Below are 20,049 nucleotides of genomic sequence, written 5' to 3' on the forward strand. Positions count from 1 at the left end.
GAGTTGACCATGGTGCCTCCCTGTCCACAGTGCCCTGGGCAGTCGCTCACCTGTCAGGCCAGCCCTGCTTATTCCACTTGCCTAAATTGTGTCACATGAACCCCATATATTTTCACTGGTTGCACTGCATGTCTTCTTCTAACATGTGTTACAAAAATAGTGTAAGGCAATGGCTCCCAAGCTTTTTACTAAGGCAACCCACCAACTGCATTTTGTCTTTTTTTGTGACCCACCATTACAAACCTTCGCCCTCCACCTCAGCACCACAACCCTAATCCCGGCTCAGTGTGGAGGGGTGGTCCTGACTGTGTGTGGGTGGGTGCAGGGAGGATGTCAGAGAGCAAGCCCACACCATACTCACCCTGCCCGGTGGCTCCTATCCTGTGGGGTTGTGCCCAGTTTCCTGCTCCAGGCATTGCTATGTGATGGACGGGGTTGCATTGCCACTCAGGTTTGGCCTAAGCATTCCTCCATCATGACAGCGGAGTCATTGGGCCAAACCTGAGTGGCGCTGCAACTGTGTACCAGGTCCTACCACCAGGGGGAGGGATAGCTCAGTGGTTTGAGCATTGGCCTGCTAAACCCAGGGTTGTGAGTTCAATCCTTGAGGGGGCCATTGGGGATTGGTCCAGCTTTGAGCAGGGGGTTGGACTAGATGACCTCCTGAGGTCCCTTCCAACCCTGATATTCTATGATTCTATGAGGGGTGGGGAGCCAGGCCCAGCCCTGAATGTCAGGAGCTGACATGGCAGATTGAATGCAGGACAGGCTTGCTGTCCAATCCCCTCTCTCTCCAACCCATGCTCCGCCCTGGAGCCACCCCTCTACCCTGAGTCGGGAGATGTGTACATTTGCCTAGTCCAGGGTCCAGAGATGGGTTAATCTGGTGGCCCTGGGTGTGGTGATTTATCTGGAACCTTCCCACAACCCACTGGAGGGCTGGGATCTACCATTTGGGAAACACTGGTCTAAGGCCAACATTGCATGATTTCAAGCACTTGAGCCCATTATCAAACAGAAGTTGTATTCGTCTCTGTCTCACAAATACCTTTGGAAGCAGCAAGGCCTTCTGAAATCCTCATTTGTCAAATTGAAGTCACAGATACTCTTCATGGTCACACAACTATTTTAAAGCCTAAAGAAATCCAGAAATCAAAAGAGCTTAGAAGAAGCAGCCCTTTGAAGAGAGGGAAAAGCAGACCTATAAGCCATTACTGTCTAACAAACTATATTTATGAACAGCATTGTAACTAATGTCTCCTGTTAACTGCAGCCATCACCTTCGACTGTCACATCACAGAGACACAAGAAAACAAATAGGCCTTAAAACCCAATTTTCTATCAGACAGTAATAGCATTAGCCACCTTTAAGCATTCTCCCTTCCACGGTATATGACTCAGTGCATACTTTTAACTTGTATTAAAACAAAATTTCTTCAATTTGTGTTTCCCCTGTCCCAGGAGAGGTATGGACTGCAATTTTTCAAACTGTAATAGGCTTTGATACTGCTGGAATTTAGAACTACACCAAGGTCCCATACTCCTGTGGTTAGGATCATGTCAAGCCTGACCTTAAAAACTTCAAAGGAAGGAGACTCCACCAACTCCCTAGGTAACACATTCCAGTGCTTCACCACCCTCCTAGTGAAAAAGTTTTTCCTAATATCCAACCTAAACCTCCCCCACTGCAACTTGAGACCATTACTTCTCGTTCTGTCTTCTGCTACCACTGAGAACAGTCTAGATCCATCCCCTTTGGAACCCCCTTTCAGGTAGTTGAAACCAGCTATCAAATCCCCCCTCATTCTTCTCTTCCGCAGACTAAATAATCCCAGTTCCCTCAGCCTCTCCTCATAGGTTATGTGTTAAAGTCACGAGATATGCAAGCACTAAAACAAGCTGACCATGTATTGTGACGGGGCAAGGCCAGATGGCTATAGAAAAGTAGTGGGAGATGGATATATTAGCTCCAGGCTAAACCAATCCCTGGTACCAGGATAAGTGAAATGGCAACTGCTCCAGGTCAATTAAGACACCTGGGGCCAATTAAGAACTTTCCAGAAGGCAGGGAGAATACTGGTTTGATTGGGACACCTAAGCCAATCAGGGGCTGGCTGAAACTGGTTAAAAGCCTCCCAGTCAGTCAGGCGGGTGTGCATATCAGGAGCTGTGGGAGGAAGTTGTGCTGTTGGAGAGACTGAGTAGTACATACCATATCAGGCACAAGGAAGGAGGCCCTGAGGTAAGGGTGAAGTGGAGCTTGAGGAAGTGAGGGCTGCTGTGGGGGAAGTAGCCCAGGGAATTGTACATGTCATGTTTCTAAAGGTCAGCTACCATAGCTGATACTATTAAGGTCCCTGGGCTGGAGCCTGGAGTAGAGGGTGGGCCCAGGCTCCCCCCCTCCCCTTTTACCCCCTGATTAATCACTGAGACTGGGAGATAACAGAGACTGTGCAAGGAAGGATAACTTCTCCTCACCTCCCTTGTTGGCTTATGATGAAAATGGCTCAGTAGACTGTGACCCTTGTCTCTAGAGAGAGAAGGGTTATGTGGAGGGTCACAGTGAGCCTCTGAGGCTAGCGAAATCTGCCAGGAAACGTGGGACCCACAGAGGCGAAGACAGAGCTTTGTCACAGTATCCATACTTCAGACTCTGTCCCAGAATGAACCCATGACACCTACAGACTCGAGGGGAACTAGAAGTTTAGCGCAAAAAGTGTACTTCAACTGGTTCTCTCTTTTATTCCATTGCATATAATTTAGTCCCAGATATTTACTCAACTATTTCATCCTCCATATTTATTAGAGATTGGAAAACTATGACTATGAAGAGATCATCAAAATTAAGGATTAAGAGATGAAACCACAGCAAAAGTTTGTCAGAAGTACAGTAAAAAGGCTCTTTTGAACGACAGATATAAAGGTAAAATGAATAAGAATAAAGCACATCTGTGTACAGAATTTTTTTTTTTACACTGACATGTTCATTTAAAATCTAAGAATATTGGCAGCATTTTACCAAAAACAAACAAAGAAACAAACAAAAACCCATTACAGTGACTTGGTATAATATTAGGAGGGTTGCATATATTTGGAGTACCAAATACCAATTAATATAATGGAGAAAAATAATTTCCTTCTAAATATGGTGCAACTATAATACAAAGAAATAATAATAATGACAATGGTAGAAATTATATTTGTGCCTGAACACTACAAATTTATCAACTAGCCAGACTTGTGGTCCTCAAATGCATTCTGATTCTGTCACACTCACCATATATAAGCAGTGTGCGTGTGTTAACAGTCCTACAGCAAAGTAATTTCCTTGCCATAACTAAAGTCATGATTTCTGACAAAAGCCCTGAAATTTCACAAAGATTTACTTTTCCCATTGACTACAAAGAGACTTGAGGACATGCATAAAGTTTGTTAAGCACATGCTTAAGTGCTTCGCTGAACAGAGGTGAACTGAAACATGCACTTAAATGCTTCGCTCAACAGGGACCTTTCCTAAAACAAGACACTCCCCCCCCAAAAGGGAGCATCACCAGCTACAAAAACACCTTCTAGGATATCCCAATTCCTCTTTAGAGCACCTGCTGGGGTAAACCAGGTGAAATTTAAAGACCTGTGTTATACAGGAGGTCAGACCATATGATCTAATGGCACTAAACTCTATGAATCTACAGAGGTGGGAGGGAAATCAAAACCCTGCCTCTGCCAAGGTTTTATTCCAGTTCTCCGTATATGGCTACATCAGTCCACCCAGGAGAACTAATAAAGATACTTCTGAAGCACAAAATTATTGTTTTTTAAATGGACCAGATTGCACCAAATGGCAGATGTTTTCATAAAACAAATTCCTGGGAGAGGACACCTCTGTCTCTCTTACAAGGCCTTGCTTCCCAAGCTCTTACTCAGATCACACTAGCTGAAGACGGTGCTCTGCTACCCAGTAGATTTGGTATAATTTTCACGAACACACAGTATCAACATTTCTGTATAAGCTTGTCTCCTTCTGCCTTGGTTAGGAAAAAACATTTTCTTTGGTTTAAGTGGAAAACCAATTAATAGATTTTCCACTCTCTCACCTTTCACCCCTCTGAGGTCAAAACATCCACTTGTGCCTTTTAGCAAATGTTCTCCAATAAAGACAGGTTTATTTCATTATGCAGAAGATGCAATAGGATTGATTCTACTTTTATTTATATCTTGTATACATACCTTGCACACATGCACACAACACCCACTGAAATCAATGGGAGTTGTGAGAGACCCATATTGTTAATGCTGGTTTATCTCACCTTGCAATTATTTGGAGTACAATGATTTTCCCTCCCCCTTCCACTCTTTGCGCTTTAATGGAGAGAAAAAGCAGGGCATCATAAACCACATTAGCTACCAGGTCTCAGGGTCACTAGAAGCCTGGAATGAATATACTGACTCAATAAATCATGAATACCTTCATTCATATGTGGCTGGATGTCTTCTGATAACTAAACAATACCCAAATACCCCGTATCAAATATGCACAGAGTGTTGTGTAAATCTGCTATTGTGGACATTCAAAGATTCTAGAACCAAACTAAAAACATCTGTATGAGGACATTATACTGCTATCCGAGCAATATGCTGTCATTCTTTAAAACCAGTGGGGCTCATACTGCACTTGATTGTAATGGTATAAATCCATTGAATCAATGGTACATTGCTGTAAAATTCACCAAATCAGGCCCAACAACTTCTGAAAACCACCTAAGTGGAATCAGCCTTTCAGTTTTATGAATTCTCCCTCACTCCAATACTACCTAACCTGCTCACTAACTAACATGTGGACATGGGAACATCATGGGAAATTTTAGGAGTGTAGTTTTATTGAAAGAAAGAGACTTTGTGTGTGTGTGTGTGTGTTTTGGGCTTCTGTGTTGCATCTTTGATACAATCTGTCAAGTTGCATCAAATCAACTCAAGTTATATGTTAAGATGTAATAAAATGTGACCAATGCAATCAAGTGCAATAGCATAACAAGTTAGCAGAAGAGTATTCCTGACAATTGTGAGTAAGGAAACTGCAAGTTAGGCATCCCAAAACTTTAAAGAAATTACTTTCTTTGTTCTGTATGTACTTTTAGAAGAGAGCTCACACCATGACAAATTTTTTTTGACTGTACTAGGTAAAACATTGAAGGTCACATGCAGGACAGCAACCCTGAGTAGGGTGAAGGAGATAAAAGATTCTGAGACATGGAAGGTCACCACTGCTTTGTCCCAACCTCAGAGCTGGGAAGGCTAACTTGTGAATGCTGAACTAGGTAGCCCTAACCTGAACATCAGGAAATCTAGTCAAGCATTTGGGTTTCCTGGCAATAGGGTCTGACAGATTGAATAGAATATTCCATGAAAGAATACCTTAACTGAGGCAAGAATAAAACCAACATAGAATATCAGGGTTGGAAGGTACCTCAGGAGATCATCTAGTCCAACCCCCTGCTCAAAGCAGAACCAATCCCCAATTTTTGCCCCACATCCCTAAATGGCCCCCTCAAGGATTGAACTCACAACCCTGGGTTTAGCAGGCCAATGCTCAAACCACCGAGCTATCCCTCCCGTAAAAGCACAGTGCATGATGTACTATTGCCCATTCACTAGCTGAGGACCACCGTGTCAGATTCCCAGGGTCCCCTGCTGATGGGAATTCCAATGGAATGCCATATATAGCAGCACACCTGTAACAAATCCACATGTTGCAGACAACTGACACAATTACCGAAAGAAGCATATAGACACAAACACCTGGGAAAGCTGGGTTAGAACTTTTACCCAATCAGCTACAACAATGCAGGCCTCCAAGAATAGAGATATAGGAGAGCTCTTGCAGCACTCAATAGCCATATGTCTCATTTTCTCTGTGGGCCAACACTTAAAACCAATATTTTACACTGACTGTCCCTTAATATCCATGACTATGTAAAAAAACAGAATCACTAGTTTAATCACAAACCATACATAGCACTAGAAGCTAGTGGCACCTGGTTGGATGCTGAACTCCAATCCTATTGCACATCTCATGAGGACAGTGCTTGAATGATTTACCAAGGAAGAGCAAAGCAAGAAGCTAATCACTGGAAGATCTCTATGGACAATCTGTCCCAGCCTCTTACTCTGTTATTATATTACTCAAGTGTAGCAGTGCACTGTGATTTCTTCAGCACAAGCTGCCACAGGCTGGTTATGTTTTTAGGGCAAAGTAGCCCCATGCAGTACATACTGGTGGCAAACTCAATATATACTGCAGAACAGCTTGTTTAGTTCTAGGAACTGGACCTGAATCTGTGTTTAACTTAAATTTAAGCACCCTGTTTTATTCAGTGTGGCTTATGGTTGGGATTTTCAAAACAGCTTAAGGGAGTTAGACACTCAACTCCCACTGAGTTTCACTCGTATTTGGGCACTTAACTCCTGATAGTTAAGAGCCTTTGAAAACCCCAGCCTGTATCTTTACACTTACGACCCTCTGACTGCTGAATCAAGTGTTTATTTTCACTTTGAACTACAGACCTTACCTATGCAACTCCAATACATTTCAGAAAATGCACCTTGGTTAAGAAATATATTAATCCCAAAACCAGTCCTAAAATTACTCTTATGGGTAAAATTTTCAAAAGCTCCAAAGTCACTTAGGATCTTAAGTCCCACTGAAAAAGCAATGGGATTTTGGCTCCCAAGTCACCTAAATCCCAATGACTTTTAATGGGACTTAGTGTACCATGTCATGTAGGTGCTTTTCAAATTTTTACCTAAAATTGTGCAGTGTTCAAAATCTCAATCTGGATCGTGGGGCCTTAAAATTCCTTCAGGATGAATTCCATTGAAATAACACACATCTGCTGCACAAAAAACAATCCCTTCCTACAGGGCTGGTAGAATTCATCTAGGCCTCCACTTCTCAACCAAAGCCAAGACAGGCCACAAGGGCTATTATGTCAAAATAACATGCTGTAACAGTCTTTATGGCATTCAGAATTCAAGCAATTGCCTCCAGTTTCTAAATGAAGCATGACATAGCCGAAGAAAATGAGCACAAAGAGGTAACCGCAAGCATCATATCTTCCATCACAAAAAGCTATAGACCCCAAACTTATACAAAAATTACAATCAGTCATTTCTTTACCTTAATTACAGGTTTTCTTCAGTGTCCAAGAAGCATAGAGAAAACCATATGTCAGTGAGGCGAAATGTATCCATCCTAGGAAGGAAAAAACATAAAAATAATTGAAATTTTAAAGATACAGTTCATTTTGTACCATATTAAAATTAAAATCCATGACAAATGTCCACATCTAATTCAGAAAAAACAAAAACAATGCACATCATTATAGGAACGTTTTAAGATCGTATTACTTATGCACAGACCACAATCACATGAGCCATGGAGTTATTTTGTCAAAACTGTTTTAAGAGGACATCAGAAATGTAATTGCTTTCTATTTTAGTCTGTATAATTTTTCTTTATTTGATTTATATAGAAGGATTTCTTCCCCCCTTTAATAAACTTTTATATGTGCATACCCACACACACCAAATTATTATTATTACAAATAATAATAATTAAAATGACTGTATTATCACAGTGTCTAGGAGCCCCAGTAGTGGACCAGGACCCCATTGTGTTAAACACTGAATAAACAGTCCCTATATCAGAGGCCTCTCAAGAGAGTCTGCTCTAGGCAAAACTTCGCTGTGCCTCCCACCTCTTACAACAGTGGTTCTCAACCAGGGGTGTGGTGGGTGAGCCATACTTTCTGGAGAAGCATGGCAAGCCTTCTGATAGTTTGGTGGTAATGCTAGAAGTGGGGAGGGCCAAGCACCAGGCTGCAGCACCACTTGCTCAGCCTTGGCCTGGGTGCTAGTCTGTCATGAGGGGAGGATGGAGTGAGCAGCCAGGCCAAATTTGAGTAAGTGTTGCTGCGGCCTGGCACACAGGGTCACTGCCATAGGTGGTGGATGGCTAGAGCTGGAGGGGGCTAAGCCCCCCCCCCAAATCTCAGCCAACCCACCACCTGCATGCACAGCCCAGCTTGGCAAGTGAAGCCCGCCTCCAGTGGCACCAGGACCAGCTCGGCACTGAGCCATGAGACTGCCAGGAGCAGGACGAGCAGGGAGAGGCCCTGGACCCTTATGAGGGTGGTGAGACAAGTTCACAGGATCTGGATATTGTGTTGCAGGCAGAATCCATGCCAGTACCAAGCAAGCAAACCCTATCCCCTGTGTGTGTGTGTGGCGGGGGAATTGAGTCCGTCCCTCTGAGGTGCCTATGAGTGGAGCTGGGGCTGGTGCCAGCTAGGGAAGAATGGAGGGGGCAAGTGAGACTGAGGGGAGGAGAGAAGAGGCGAGAAAAGGGAAAAGGCGCTGAGGATGAGGGAGCCAGACAGCCATAGCCAGCTGTATTAACGGCACTTCCACACAGCTCCCTGTGCTCCCAGCCCCCATCCCTCCCACCCATCCACTGCCCCTCAACCCCCCACCAGACACCTCCATATAACCCCCTCCCAGAGCCCTCACCAACCCCAATCCACCCCTCACAGCCCCCACCCAACCCCCTCCATAGACTAAATAACCCCATCATAGCCCCCAGCTGTCCCTCCCACACTTCCCCTCAACCTCCAACCAGTCTCCATTTAAACCCATCCACCCCCTGCTACCTCATCCCCAAACACACCCAACCCTCCAATCCCCCCAAATAAACCCAAACACCACAATGCCTCCTCCTGCCAGTGCCCCACACATCCCACTTCCCCACCAAACCAACCCCATCTCCCCAAATAAACACCCCTTAAACCATCATCCTGCCAAACCCGCTCTCCACTTTCAAACCCCACATCTCCACCCCAATTCTCCTCCTGCCACTGCTCACCATCCCCCCAAGACCCATTCTCCAATAACTGCCATCTTAAAACCTCATCTATTCCCCCATCCCCCACCATCACCAAACCACTTCCCTCCTCCCAACCTCCCTCTTCACCCCAGCTGCTCCCTCCCTGCTTCTTACTCCTCCTAGGGCCCTTTTGCTGCCCCCAACACCCGAGTCCATCTACCCTAGAGATCAGCCCAAATGCCCAACTCCTGGCTGCACCAATGCCCCTCTTCCTTCTTTGATTGCTCTAGTTCTCTATGGCTCACCCAGGAACACCCCTCCCCACCTCAGCCCCCAACCCCTTTAGCCTTGGCATCAGCACCCAGCTTCACTTTGGAATGTTATGTGGGATTGGTGACCTTTTCTCCCCCTGCCCCCTTCTTGTCTTCTTGGGGTGGTCAGGTGGCTAACTTGTCCCTCATTCAACAAACCTGTGAGTGCTGGGGCAGGGAGCTGGGCCCAGCCCTGTGGGGCAGGAGTTGTGGCTGCAGGGTGAACTCACTCTCCAACATCCCTTTCCACCACAAGCCTCTCCTCTATGCTGGATACAGACAGTGACCTTCCCCGCAACACACACATACCGAGATCAGGACCTGACAGCTTGACTCAGCCTTTATTTTCACCAACTGACTCTGGTCGCAGCTCCACTCAGGTTTGGGCCAGCCACCACTCGGTCATGACAGACGGGCGGCCAGGTCAAATCTGAGCGAGTGGTGTGACCTGGCACACAGGATCGCAGAACCATTCAAGTTTGACTTGGCCGCCCCTACTGCTCTAGGCAGAATCTGCACCTTGAGACAGCTGCCTAGTTTGCCTATAGCTAGATTGGCCCCACACCCATGTACAACTTACAATGTAACAATTTAGACCAATCCAAAAATTCCACTCACTCAAGGGACTGAATCCACCTCCTCAGATAAATATTTAAAAGGGGAGGGGTGCATGTGGAGGGGAACTCTGAATCAAAGCTCTTTCAAGACTTAAGGTCTCCTAAGGTCATCACAATCCTCAGGGATGATTTAACTTTCAGTGGAGACAGTAGGTCTAGAGGGCACCTGACTTGGAGAGAGAGGGGCTGATTCTTCGTTGTCCTGCTCTTCGTCAGTCATTTATACCAGTACAGTGAATGTAAAATGCTATCACTCTGAGTGGATAGTGCTTCATACTCAAGTTGTACTAGCATAAATGATGGTAGGAAGATGAATACTCAGGCCCAGGGCAATTTGGGTGGCTAGTTGAACCTGTGAAACTCTTCCACAAGAGCAGAAGATAAGATCAAACCCATCTGTCTGCAAGACAACTTGCAAGCCCCACCTGCATTTAGTAAAGCTTCCCCATAACCGTAAGAGTAATTTCATTTAAAACAAATAACCCATTACTCCACCTGTCCTTGGAATGAGGTAGTGAAGATTAATGACCCAAAAATAAAAATAAAATCAGAGTAGAAGAATAGAAAGGAGAGATGAAAAAATCTGACCTGGCTACAGACAAGTCAGGCACCATGGTGATTGTGAGAGACAGTCAGGCGGTGACAAGTGCGGTATAAATATTTAAATATGTGATAGGGCTCCTTGGAATTTTGGGAGCTTTTGCAGGACAGGAGAGGATCTGAAGTTCTCATTCAAGTTCTCAGAGATTAACTACTCCTTCAAGTCAGTGACCTGTCAGACCACAAACATGAAGGGGCCTAATTTTCCAGCTTCAGTTCCACAAATTGTGCAAGGTCAGCTAATCTCATTAGGCTGCTGCCATTCCAGGCTAAAATCTCATGAGATCTTGGAGCCACTGAATATGAACCAAAACCAACCTTCGAATTCTAGTCTCAATCTTAATCTTGAACTAACCGCTACGCATTCAGTCCATCACTATTTTAAAGGGAGTCACCACTATCTTGTAACAGTACTGTGCACAGAGAATAAAATCATTAACACAGGAGACTTGTGAGAATAGGTGGATAGTACTTGCTCTGTCCCTGTTTTCCAACTCTTATGCATTATACAGTGAGCTATAGTAATCCAGATCTGACAATGAAAAAAATGACAAACTGCCTGAAAGAATCAGCAACTGCAATTTACAATGGCAATGTTTGTCACTGAAGTTTTGCAGTTTGTTCTTCACACTTAAGGGGACAGGCATACGTGCTGCTTCTGCCTTCCACTGGAGCTCAACGGAAGCTCACAAAATTATCAGGACAACTGGGAAGAGCAAAAGGGACTAGAATAAATATTGTTTCCATCTACCAGAAAAACTAGAATTCTTTTTAATCCGTGTCTGTTTATTGCATTCAAAAATAGTTATATAATCAGGGGTTTAAAACAGAATTCTTGATATTTACATCTCATGCAAGAACCTTTGCCATGGTTAGTGATGGCATTTTCCCTCAAATTAATAGCATGAAAATTAGGTCTTGCTGAAGTGATTCAAAATAAAAGAGACATTCACACACCCTCCTTCTCTGGGTGAATTAAGTCCTTGAAGCACAGATGATCAGGAATTACTAATGTCACCCTGTGCAAACATGTTATAGCAGTGCTTCCTTCTACCCCCTCCTGTATGACTGCTGCCCCCTGTACTCTGTCCCTGGCTAGCCACTGCTGGTGGGAACATTCCTACCTCTTAGTGGCAAGGAGAGTGGAAGGCGGGTGAATACCTGAGAAGAGTCTGAAAAGCTGGCATTGAAGAGCAGGAAAAATTGCCAAGGTAACATAATGTCTATTCTATATCAACTGAACTTTGGATAAGTCAAATCTTGTATAAAGGGGGTCAAATAAGGTGTTTAAGACAAGATTAAGGTTTGCTGGTTATGATTATGCTATCTGAAGGAGGAGGATAAGGAACTCTAAATAAGGAAAAGGGGGAAAATCACTATGCATTAGTTATAATGGTGCAGCATAACATACTATTAAAGTTGCATCGCAAACTCTGGGCAGTAGGAGAGAGAGATGCAGCCATTGGAAGGGGCCAGAATGATGGCCACTGGTGATGAAGAGGAAGGGAATAGTGATGAGGAAGATAATGGCTAACATTTCAAGTCATCCGGCAAGAGATGGTGTGAGTATATGGATGTGCAGATGTCCATTCTGTAGTCTCTATATACTTGACTGAGAGTGTTTGTGACTTTGCTAAATGTATTAATAAACTATTCGGAAATAGAGAAGAGTTCCAATAGTGTGAGCGTTGCAACCATGCACATCGGGGTTCCCAGCTATATAGTAATTTTAATACTGGGCCTGATCTTGGGGCAAGAACCTGCCAACCCTCCAAGTAATAACTGGAAATTCTTAGGTAATCAATATAATTAATACATAATCTAGAGATCAGGCTACACATGCACCCAGCTGGAATGGGAGCCTGGAAGGCACACAAAGGGAACTTGGCTGTGTATGTCTGAATCAGAATCTGTGCAGCTGAGCCCAGAGTTGCTCTTGCATCCTCATCCTACTTGGCCTACCTTCTGCCCCTTCACTGAGGCTGCAATCCTTGCCTTGCAGAGTGAAATATGTAGCATAACAGTAGTTCAGAAAAACCTTGCAGCTTGTAAGAAGTACGTTTCTGTGCTCTGCAACTTTCTCTGTGGGAAGGTATGATGTGCCCTTATGAATGGTGCTGGTGTCTCCCCACGGGAGCTTTCTCTTGGTATGTCAGATATTCAAGTGGGTGCTGCTTTCCCAGTCTGCTGATTTATAGGTTGTAAAAGTGACAGCAGCTTCCTATCTGATTGCGAATTACTCATTGTTCTAGCATATTTAAGACACTTTCCAAACCTTTTCCTTAGTGGTTTACTTCTCATTATAGTCAGATGCAGTGATTAAAATATCTTTGATATTGCATTGCAGTTCTCTTCTACATGTATCCATTTTAGTAACATTACCAGGTACGCTCCCTCTATAGATGCTTTTGTAAACAATTCAATGGCGGAATTGAAAATCTAGGTCAATTTTTCAACCAAGAAGTGAATAAAATTGCTGTCTGTTGATGCTGGGGAGGACGGGGGAGGGAAAAAACACAATCCTTTCCATTGTCAGCTTCTTATATATACCTCAACCTCCATCAGTGTTAGTGACTGACAGTGTGAAATCTCGCTCTCCTATATGTCGTGGCCATTAATAAATGCTCAGCCAACTGATGCTTCATGACAGGTTGCTGCTTATACATTCTTGGAACCACATTCTGCCTTCAGTTACATCCATCCAATCCCAAATTCTGTCCCTCAGTTACATCTCTGCAACCATGCAAGCGTGTGAGGGTGGAATGTGGCCCAGGGAATCTATGCCAAGAAAGAATTCTTAGAGTAGACAGACATCCCCTGAAAATGGGGAATAAATATATCCTGAATGAGGTGCAGTACATACCCTGCCTCCCTAGGCAGGCTCACCAGCCCTCATTCGCTCATATAATTAGTTCAACTAACCTGACAATAAAAGTTCCATGGAGCCACAGTGTTCTTGGAGAGGAAATGATTACCCACAGTGTGCTGGCTGCTGGTCTTCAGAATACATTTGGGATTTAAATAATTCCAGTTTTAATATGATTATCCAGCGTAACAGTTTGGCATCGGTTATTATGAGCCAGACTGTACCACCTTTACTCACACCGAACAGTGCTTTTAGTCCTCAGTTAGTCCCACTGAAATAAACAGATATACTTGAGGAACAAGTCGCTACTCAATGTGAGCGAGCATTTCACCATCTAGCCTATATGATCATGGAATCATCTGAACACGGTAGGCAGTGTGGTCCACTGGTTAGAGCACTTGACAGCAAGGGGGGAAGCCTGTGTCCTACTTCTCGCTCTGCCACAGACTCACTGTGCCTCAATTTCCTCATCTGCAAAATGGAATAAAACTACTTAACCTTTATGAAGAGTTTAGAGCTTTTGGATGCAAGCTGCTAATAATAAGTGCTATGTATTTATTCAGATATTATTTCTCTCTTGCAAATTGGTTTCATGAAGCTTTACTTCCATTCAAGGCACTGGGAAAAACCAACATCAAAGAAATGCTGAAGTACAGAGAGTGCATGCACTCAGAAAGGAAGCTGGCCAGACTTGACACAGTTCTGAAATGCAAACAAGAACTGAACATAACAAGCTCTGTAATCCCCTTATGGAAAAAAAATCATAAATATAACATACTAACTTTCCTATAGTTTTTTTTGGGGGTGAGGGGAGTGATGCTGTAGAATTGAAGAGAGAATTTTATCTCCATTATGGGATGTTATATGATCGAACAGCACCCCTATGGGAATAACTGACTAGAGAATGAGATCCTATTGGGCAAAAGTCACTAGCGATTGTGTGTGTCTGAGTTTCTTGATGCTCAGCTTGTGATACCTTACAGAGGCCTGATGTTAGAAAGTGCAAAGCTCAAAGTCACCCTTTAAGGCAATACCAAACTGCCGGGCATGCCCCCCTAGAAGGGCACAGAGGAACATTCTGAGGGTGCACACCAGGGCCCAGGCAAGCCCCCACAAGAGGGGGGGAAGGAGCGCCACCCAGCCCCACTCTGCCCCTAGCTCCACCCTGGCCCCACAGCTTTGCCCCGGCCGCAACTCGCCCCCAGCCCAGCTATGCCCTCATTCCCCCTAAATGATTAGGGGTCTGGAACACATGACTTATGAGGAGAGGCTGAGGGAGCTGGGATTGTTTAGCCTGCAGAAGAGAAGAATGAGGGGGGATTTGATAGCTGCTTTCAACTACCTGAAAGGGGGTTCCAAAGAGGATGGCTCTAGACTGTTCTCAATGGTAGCAGATGACAGAACGAGGAGTAATGGTCTCAAGTTGCAGTGGGGGAGGTTTAGATTGGATATTAGGAAAAACTTTTTCACTAAGAGGGTGGTGAAACACTGGAATGCGCTACCTAGGGAGGTGGTAGAATCTCCTTCCTTAGAGGTTTTTAAGGTCAGGCTTGACAAAGCCCTGGCTGGGATGATTTAACTGGGAATTGGTCCTGCTTCGAGCAGGGGGTTGGACTAGATGACCTTCTGGGGTCCCTTCCAACCCTGATATTCTATGATTCTATGATTCCCTCTCCGCCCCCAGGCCAGCTCCACCTCTAACCCTAGCTCCTCCCCCTTCCTCCGTTCAGTCCCCAGGTTCGCCTTCAGCCCAAGCTCCTTTGACAAGCCAACTGTGCAGTACTGGAGGGGATGCGTGGACAGATTCCATTACTGGTAAGGAGGAGGGCATGACAGGAAAAGTTTGGGCACCACTGCTTTAAGGTATCTTGAGTTGGGCACCCAAAAACTGAGGGATGCAAATTCACCTGTTACTTTTGAAATTCTTAGGCTAGGGATCTGTAGAGTAATTTCTACAGAGTTCTATGGGTTTCATCCCTATTGAATTCTACAGGATTTTTCCTTAAGAGATCCAGAATTTAATTAACCAATTTCAAATCATGAAAAAACCCCTCTTGTTAAAATGTTGGTCAAGGGGAATAAGGAAGAACCATTTTGAAAGAGAGTTTTCACATATACATATGAAATAAAATGTACTGAGCCACTAAAAAGGATTACATTGACCCTTGAGGTCAAAGTGACATTTCAGCATGAAGCACCAAACTGCTTTTTAAAACTTGTGCCAGATTTACTTTAATAACGCCAGCATCTTTGACTTTGCATTCAGTAAACAAAGGCAGTATATGTGCACTGAGGGAAGACAGTTCACAGTAATTTTGTCAGCAAAATTGTTACAATAAAGGCCTAAACAACACTTCATCTACCTGTCACTTGTCTTGAAAGGGCAGATTACTTTTTCCTCAAACTTGGCACATCCAATTAAGGTAGACTTACAAGCCAGGCAGGTGTAAAGTGCAAGCCAGCACTTGTTCACATTAGCAATTATCAATGGAAAAATACATAAGTGTTGAGGTTTGGCACAACAGTTACCCTGGCAACCGTTAGCACTTGGAGTCTCAGCGGAGACTAACATGACAGTTTGACATCTTTTCCCATAAAAAGATGATTGCCTTCTCTCTCTTTCTTCCTCCCTGCCACCCGCCCCACAAAATGCTTTTTTGGGGGGCTTTTTTCCCAAAGCTCTCAGCAGTGACTCTGTCTTGTTTAATGTTAGTCTCTATCCTGCAAGCTTCCAGTGCACCAATTAGAACTCCATGTGTCTTATGGACCAGTAGTGTGTACTCTATGGCAACAAAGTGTGTTTACTGTTTATCTGGCTAAGGTCGTGTGGGAGGAGGGTGAGAGGGCAGGCTTTGTGTTAGTGGCATTGATCTGCAGCAACCAGAGACCTGTTGGGCAAAGCAATCTTGAGAAATGATAACATTTCTCATCCTGAAATTCTAGACTATCTAATAATTAATATAGTTTATCTGCAGCATCTTATCTCAATGAGATGCCTCTTCTTGGCTCTGCTTGGAGGCTAGTAATGCATTCTCTGTCATAACTGCCAACTTTTCAAGAAGGAAATGAGGCTGAACCGCAATCCAGGGTTACATCTCAGGAAGTGGGTATCACCCCTCTTTACCAAAGTTATGCGTATTTTCAGTTGATGCTGCCCAAAGCAGTTGAACCACCTGTTTTCACCACTGGCCCCAAATATCTCAGGACTATTGACCAACAGGTCACACCGCAAGGTGCACCCACTTACTCAGGCTGTGAGGACAGAGGAGCTTGAAAGGAACCAGAGTTTGTTATGGGGTGGGGATGGGCTTTAGCTTGCCGGAGTCCTGTTGTGGGTTGAGTTCTGCTGCAGGCTGCTGGTTGAGCTAGCTGCTAGTTTCAGCTGGTTTGGTAATTCATGCCAAAGAGACAGAGTACTATGAGGTGCCTTGTCTTTGTGTGCTCGTGCATATCAAAAGATAATAAATCAAAGATTCAAAATGTTGTATAAAATGAGGTTGCTATCTAAAACAGACAGTCCCCTCCCTTTGTTTCCCCCACTCATCTTTCCCTTTTTTCTTCCTGTTTTCCACTTTTCCTTCTACATCAATTATTCAGCATTGGGGGTTTTCCCTCAGTTCTGACCTTTTTGATTTTTCATCCTTTTTCTTTAATAAAAAACAAAAAAAACAAAAATAAAAACTCATTGTTCCTGAAGATTTCTTCCTCCTCTGAATTTACTTTTCTTTTCCTCCCTCTTTCTCTGTTCATAGAATCATAGAAGATTAGGGTTGGAAGAGATCTTAGGAGGTCATCTAGTCCAACCCCCTGCTCAAAGCAAGACCAACCCCAACTACATTATCACAGCCAGGGCTTTGTCTGGGATAATTGAGTTGGGGTTGGTCCTTCTTTGAGGAGGGGGTTGGATTAGATGACCTCCTGAGATCTCGTCCCTTAGTCCAGTTCCATCTTCCAAAATGTTTCTCTCTCATTTCCACTCCTCTGGCCACTTAGAATCTCTCCCTCCAAGTGCAGGTGAGGAAAGCGTTTTGGAAACTGTGTGTGTGACAGAGAGGATCAGAGGTTGTTATGCTCCCAAAGCAAGTGAGTGGTTACCCCGTGCCAGAACATCTATTCTGAAGGCTGTGAAAAAAAAAAAAGCATAGTAAATCAAACCCCAGTATTTAAGGGCAAACTCTGCTGACAGCTTTTACTATTATAGACTCTGTACTCTTTGCCTTCACAGGGTTTTAAAGAGCAGAATTTGGCCCTAAAATAGAACTGAATTGTAAAGCCTGGATATTCATGTGAGCAGCCCTACGATGCCAAGTTCATTTCTGGAGTAGCTCCACTGGTGTTAGTGGGAGCAATAAATCAAAGCAGTACACACTTAGTAAGGTTTCAGAGTAGCAGCCATGTTCGTCTGTATCCTCAAAAAGAATAGGAGGACTTGTGGCACCTTAGAGGCTAACAAATTTATTTGAGCATAAGCTGTCATGAGCTACATCTCACTTCATCGGATGCATTCAGTGGAAAATACAGTGGGGAGATTTATATTTATAGAGAGAGACCATGAAACAATGGGTGTTACCATACACACTGTAAGGAGAGTGATCAGTTAAGGTGAGCTATTACCAGCAGGAGAGCGGTGGTTGGGGGGAACCTTTTGTAGTGATAATCAAGGTGGGCCATTTCCAGCAGTTGACAAGAACATGTGAGGAACAGTGTGGCGGGGGGTGGGGGGGAATAAAACATGAGGAAATAGTTTTACTTTGTGTAATGACCCATCCACTCCCAGTCTTTATTCAAGCCTAAGTTAAATTGTATCCAGTTTTCATATTAATTCCAATTCAGCAGTCTCTCCTTGGAGTCTGTTTTTGAAGTTTTTTGTTGAAGAATTGCCACTTTTAGGTCTGTAATCGAGGGACCAAAGAGATTGAAGTGTTCTCCAACTGGTTTTTGAATGTTATAATTCTTGACGTCTGATTTGTGTCCATTTATTCTTTTACGTGGAGACTGTCCAGTTTGACCAATGTACATGGCAGAAGGGCATTGCTGGCACATGATGGCATATATCACATTGGTAGATGTGCAGGTGAACAAGCCTCTGATGGTGTGGCTGATGTGATTAGGCCCTATGATGGTGTCCCCTGAATAGATATGTGAACACAGTTGGCAACAGGCTTTGTTGCAAGGATAGGTTCCTGGGTTAGTCGTTCTGTTGTGTGGTGTGCAATTGCTGGTGAGTATTTGTTTCAGGTTGGGGGGCTGTCTGTAAGCAAGGACTGGCCTGTCTCCCAAGATCTGTTGGAGTGATGGGTCATCCTTCAGGATAGGTTGTAGATCCTTGATAATGTGTTGGAGAGGTTTTAGTTGGGGGCTGAAGGTGACGGCTAGTGGCGTTCTGTTATTTTCTTTGTTGGGCCTGTCCTGTAGTAGGTAACTTCTGGGTACTCTTCTGGCTCTGTCAATCTGTTTCTTCAGTTTAGCAGGTGGGTACTGTAGTTGTAAGAATGCTTGATAGAGATCTTGTAGGTGTTTGTCTCTGTCTGAGGGGTTGGAGCAAATGCGGTTGTATCATAGAGCTTGGCTGTAGACAATGGATCGTGTGGTGTGGTCTGGATGAAAGCTGGAGGCATGTAGGTACGCATAGTGGTCAGTAGGTTTCCGGTATAGGGTGGTGTTTATGTGACCATCATTTATTAGCACCGTAGCGTCCAGGAAGTGGATCTAGACTCCAATGAGAGACTGCTGAATTGGAATTAATTTGCAAACCGGATACAATTAACTTAGGCTTGAATAAAGACTGGGAGTGGATGGGTCATTACACAAAGTAAAACTATTTCCCCATGTTTTATTCCCTCCCGGCCACACTGTTCCTCACATGTTTTTATCAACTGCTGGAAATGGCCCACCTTGATTATCACTACAAAAGGGTTTTCCCCCCCCCCTCTCCTGTTGGTAATAGCTCACCTTACCTGATCACTATCATTATAGTATGTATGGTAACACCCATTGTTTCATGTTCTCTATGTATATAAATCTTCCCACTGTATTTTCCACTGAATGCATCCGATGAAGTGAGCTGTAGCTCATGAAAGCTTATGCTCAAATAAATTTGTTAGTCTCTAAGGTGCCACAAGTACTCCTTTACACTTAGTAAGGTTAAGCTTTCAGGGCTGGTGAATTTGGCAACTTTGACTAGACTTGAAATTCACTTTAAAATCTTTCTAACCAGGAACAGAAAACAAAAGTCATTGCTGTTATCTAACATGCATTCCATTTGATTGAAAGAGTTCACATCTCTGTAATACTGTCAGAATTGACACCTAACTCATGTTGGCCGAGATACAGGCCTCCTTCCCTCCTCTTGCCTCTTTTTGGATGTCATTGCAATCCTTTCCACAACGACATAATTTAATTTTAAAATCATGATGCTGTAAGTACTTGAGAAGCATTTAAAGCCATTCAATCAGAGAAAGGTCACGTTAACATAAATATTGAAAAGAAGGATAATTAGGCAAGGAAAACAGCAAAAACACATTAAAGAGAAATGAGGCAATTTTAAAATGTTAACATCCTAATTCAGTAATGTTTACACGACATTTAATAGTTTAATTTTCAACAAGAGTTTCAGTGGAAAAAAAATAACTAAGGAATTTAGGAAAGAGCATTATGTGACAAAAATGGCATTGTACAAGCTTTGCTATTTGGAGATAAAGCGAATTGTCTGAGCCTAGTTACATATAATTCTAACAGGCCAAGTTGGAGTCCCTGCAGAATGGAGCAATACTCTTA

General features: G+C 43.8%; 1 protein-coding gene across 11 annotated transcripts in view; it reads right to left on the reverse strand.

The window, feature by feature from the left end:
• The window catches only part of TENM4 (teneurin transmembrane protein 4), a 2,292,082-nt gene that overhangs the window by 1,235,994 nt on the left and 1,036,039 nt on the right, over positions 1-20,049 (reverse strand). For all 11 annotated transcript variants that reach the window (XM_075126359.1, XM_075126347.1, XM_048840453.2 and 8 more), the window contains exon 5: positions 7,175-7,249. The gene's annotated coding sequence lies outside the window, so the exon portion shown is untranslated. The remainder of the gene's footprint in view (positions 1-7,174; positions 7,250-20,049) is intronic.

The sequence above is a fragment of the Caretta caretta genome, chromosome 1 (assembly GCF_965140235.1).
Source record: "Caretta caretta isolate rCarCar2 chromosome 1, rCarCar1.hap1, whole genome shotgun sequence".
Classification (NCBI taxonomy): Eukaryota; Metazoa; Chordata; order Testudines; family Cheloniidae; genus Caretta; species Caretta caretta.